This window comes from Trematomus bernacchii, unplaced genomic scaffold, assembly GCF_902827165.1.
Source record: "Trematomus bernacchii unplaced genomic scaffold, fTreBer1.1, whole genome shotgun sequence".
Classification (NCBI taxonomy): domain Eukaryota; kingdom Metazoa; phylum Chordata; class Actinopteri; order Perciformes; family Nototheniidae; genus Trematomus; species Trematomus bernacchii.
In genome coordinates this window covers 242,980-247,649 of record NW_022987827.1, presented here as the reverse complement: position 1 = coordinate 247,649, position 4,670 = coordinate 242,980, and positions in this window count along the sequence as shown.

The following is a 4,670-nucleotide window of genomic DNA, read 5'->3' as shown; positions in this document are numbered from 1 at the left end:
TCTCTGCTTGTGTCTGAGAGCTGCAGGTGAACGCTGCAGGCTAACATAATCACAGGTCAAGGTCATTAACTCTTTTCTGGGTGTGTGACTGAGACTGGGAGAAGGAGGGTGAACAGGTGGTGAACTGGTATTCAGAAACTGAAGGAGCGAGTGTATCCTGGAAGAAAAACAACCATCAATGGACAGTGGTGCGGTTCACTTTCCAACACTGACTATAGTTAGGAAGCTAAACCAAATGGTAGCATATCAAGGTTTCAACATTTCCAGATCTAAAGGGATTTTAAAACTTAAGTTAAGTTTGCTAACTTTGCAGCTACCATGTAAAGACTCAAGAAGAAGGTCTTGCACAAAACATATAGTGGAGAAAGCAATCACACATAAATAATTTCAAACACAGTTTTCTAAGGTCATATCAAGGGAAACATAGAAGTTCTGGATTCGTTTTTGTTGCTAAATGCACAGGAATCTACTTTAAGCTAACCAAGATCTAAATAGCCAACCCAGTCTCACGGCTTTTCGTGTTATTAGTCACGAAATTAATTTGTGTCACACAGAACGATTTCAAAGCAATGTATTTCTATTGGTAGTATGTTTCGTGCCTGCAACACGTCTTTTTGTCCGGTCGGGTCTTGGAAGACCAGAAGCTGTGTGGTTCATAAAAACATGTTCTTACTCAATATCTTACCCTAAGCCTAACCCTATCCCTTTTATTTTAAATTGTATAATGTCTGAGTTTTGTTGCCGTCAGTGAAGAAAAGAAATGTCTCAGAGCCTCAGAATACTGACATCTGTATTTTATGTCAACTTTTTTTCCTTCTAATTTGTTATTATTTGGTGCAGGCACGAAACATACTACCAATATAAATACATTGCTTTCGTGTGACACGAAAAAAATGGCGAAATCGTGTTGGTGAACACGAATCAATAGATTAATTTCGTGACTATAACACGAAATGCCGTGAGACTGTGTTGAAATAGCATGGTTCTGTTTTATCCAAGATGGGTTGATATCGGTGTTTTCAATTAGATAATTTAAGAAAGAAAAACAGAAAGACTTTCCCAGAAAAATTTCCAGGGTGAAATTCAGGGTTTCAGGGTCTCTGTCACAGGGTCTTTTAAATACGAAACCTAGAGGACAAGTTACAGTGTTGACTTTCTGTTTGAACTGATTTATGTAAAACTGTCTGTCCTGATAACTTGTTTTGCCAGTTAGCATCGACGCTAGCACAACCCACCGTCAGAATACAAACTAAATAGTTTTCACTCCTCTATTATCTTAAGTTTCCTCCTCCAGACACGTCTTGTGACAGCTTCCTACAAAAGGAAAAGCCAAACACCTTTGAACAATTCAGGTTCAAGGGTGAAGGCGGCTATTTTTAGCATCAAGTCCAAGATGGTTGACCTTTGGGGTCAGGGGTCATAAGTCAGCGGGCTGAAAGGACTGAGTTTATTTTTAGTGCAAACAGAACTGCTATTTAGAGCGACATAAAGAGGCTGGTCAGATAATTATACCACCGGTTGGTCGGCTGCCATTTATCCTCCCACCCTCCCAACGGACAATTGCAAACACATGTGGCCCGACTAGGGGGTCTTCCAGCTGTGTGTGTGTGTGTGTGTGTGTGTGTGTGTGTGTGTGTGTGTGTGTGTGTGTGTGTGTATGTGTGTGTGTGTGTGTGTGTGTGTGTGTGTGTGTGTGTGTGTGTGTGTGTGTGTGTGTGTGTGTGTGTGTGTGTGCATTAATTCTCGTAAATGTTGGCATGCTTCCTTGCCTGTGTTGTAAATACAAATATCTTGCTTTATATTTTGTTACTGTAAATTTGAATTTCCTCGTGTATATTTTTCACTTTTTGGATTGTTTATTTCTAGTCTTTTAATTTCTCTAATGTGCAATACCTTGTCTTTTTATGCTGCTGCAACGCAAACATTTCCCAAATTGGACTTCTTATCTCATCTTAAAGAGGACATATCATGTCAAATGCACTTTTTGATGTCTTTTCTACATCACTACGTAATATCTGAAATGTGGACCCACGGCCCTATCAGAAACGTTGCTATCAGAAACAATGCCCGACTGTTTTGGACGTAATATGGTCGGTGTTTCCATTAGCATCGCTAACACTCAGAGCTAACCTGTACTGGAGAGCATGTGTGTGAAGAAGCAGGAAATAAAAAGGAACTCACCTTGTGGTATAACCGGCAAGAGAGAAAGCCTTTGAGCTCCATACTGTTTCAGAGATAATCCTTGATAATCCATGATATGGCGTTTCATCACGGCAGTATTTAGTTTAGACAGTAGCTGCCGGGTCCCGCATGAGCTCAGACCCCTACTTTTATTTTTTAAAGCTTTATACCCAAATCAGCACTTTTGAAACAGGAAGTGAAATAGAGGGATATGAGGCATGGATAGAATGGGTGATCTGTTTGGTATTTTGAGCTAAACACTTCATAGACATGTTTTTTATATATTTGTATATATCTGAGACCTATGCTATTGCCTACAAACAGCATGATAGGTGACCTTTAAATGTGCTCCACTTCATATCTCCATGTGGATATCTGGCTTTCTGTTATGCAACCACCATGTTTTTTTTTGCATAAATGTTAGTGTCTCTGAGTTGTTATAAGTGCGGCTTCTGCTTTAGCCTCTCTCTTCAATTTGGTTTCTGAACTCATAACACGCTGTCCTCTCCCAAACCGTGGAGGGAGGCAAATTAAAAGCGAAGTCCTTTCTGAAGGGTTGGTGTTTACGCCGCGCCCTCCGAAACCACCCAGACGCTCGGAGGATTTACAGAGAGTTACAGCGAGGTGGTGAGCAGGAGAACACAAACATAATGCAGTCTGAAAACCACATGAGGGATGAGGTGCACTTCAGCATGTCAGACAGAAACAAGTCCGAATCTTAGTACAAATCTTAACTCTCAGATGTTGACTTTTTCAAATAATTCTGACTGTTTTCTTAAAATTCTGACTTTTTTCTTAAAATTCTGACTTTTTTCTTAAAATTCTGACTTTTTTCAAGTTTCATCTTTTATCTCGCAAATTCTGAATCTTCTCCAAATGCTGACTTTTTGCCAAATCCTATTTTTCTCTCAGAATTATGACTTTACAGTAATCTAAACAAATGTTAACTTTTTCTCTTTTTTACATTAATCTGCAACTGTTGTCATTCTTACTCAATAATACGTTCAAATTCTGATAATAATAAGTCACGTTTTTTATAAAGATTCCGATTTTTTTTCCAAAAAATCTGAATTAAATCTCAAGATGTTCACTTTTTCACAGAATTCTGACTTTTTCCTTAAAATTCAGATTTTTTTTTTTTAAGTTTCATCTTTTATCTCATAATTTGGATTAAGAACCAAATTCTGAATTTTCTACAAATTCCGATTTTTCTCAGAATTTGACTTTAATAAAAAAAAATGAATGAATTAATCTCAGAATTGGGTCTGTTTTTACATCAATCTGCAACTGTTGTCATTCTTACTCAATAATAAGTTTTACACTTCGTTTTGGAACTTATGGTCATTTATGAGTACAAAAAGGATGTTTTCTTTTTGTATTATTAACTATAAGGATAGAAAGTAAATGGATAATCACAGATTAGTCGAAGTCAGAAATGCAAAATGTACCCAAGTCAAAACGGGCCAAATAAAGTGAAAGTAGTACTTTTTTCAAGTTTAATCATTTCTCTCAGAATTTGGATAAAGCCCCAAATTCAGAATGTTCTCAAAATTCAGATTTTTTTCTCTTAATTCCGAATTCTACCGAAACATTCTGACTTAAATCTCAAGATGTTGACTTTTTCACAGAATTCTGACTTTTTTCTTAAAATTCAGAATTCTTTTTCAAGTTTCTTCTTTTATCTTAGAATTTGGATTTAGCCCCAGATTATGACTTTTCTCCAAATTATGGCTTTATTCTTGAAATTATGACCTTTTTCTTATTCCGATTTTTTCTCAGAATTCTGACTTTTAGCGAAAATTGATTTTTCTAAATGTGACTTTTTTCTTGAAATTCTGACTTTTTTTCCAGTTTCATCTTTAATGTTAGAAATTGGATTTAGCCCCAGATTTAGAATGTTTTCTCACCATTGTGAATTTTTTACAATTTCTGATTTCTACCTGACTTGAATCACAAGATGTTGACTTTTTCCTCAGAATTCTCACATTTTTCAAAGATTGACTTTTTTCTCACATTTTTTTTTCTTTTTTCTCAGTTTGATCAAGGTCCGACTTTTTCTTCAAATGTTGACATTTTTCATCATAAAGTACTTCTGACCTTTTCTGAAGTTTCTCAAAATGTTGAATTTAAGACGTCCCATAAAAAATGTTATCGATAAAACATCTTCACTTCGCTCAAATACAGCTGAAAGGAACATGAAGCTGCTGGGATGTCACTGGACAAAAGCTCCTCAACATTTATCCCAAACAAACACTTTCACAAAACTCCCTAGAAAACCAAATGAATGATTACATTCCCTGGAGTCCCTGCAGATCCTTACGTTTAGTTTCCTGTTTCTCTGTTTCTCTGTTAGCTCAAACACTTCCTGTTCCTCTCAGCTTGTACATCAGGATTATTCATTGCAAATTCAAAACAAATAATATGGCACCTTTTTCTTGATATCATGAAGAACAGGGAAGCTACAAAAACGTTGAACATCTAAAAAAACA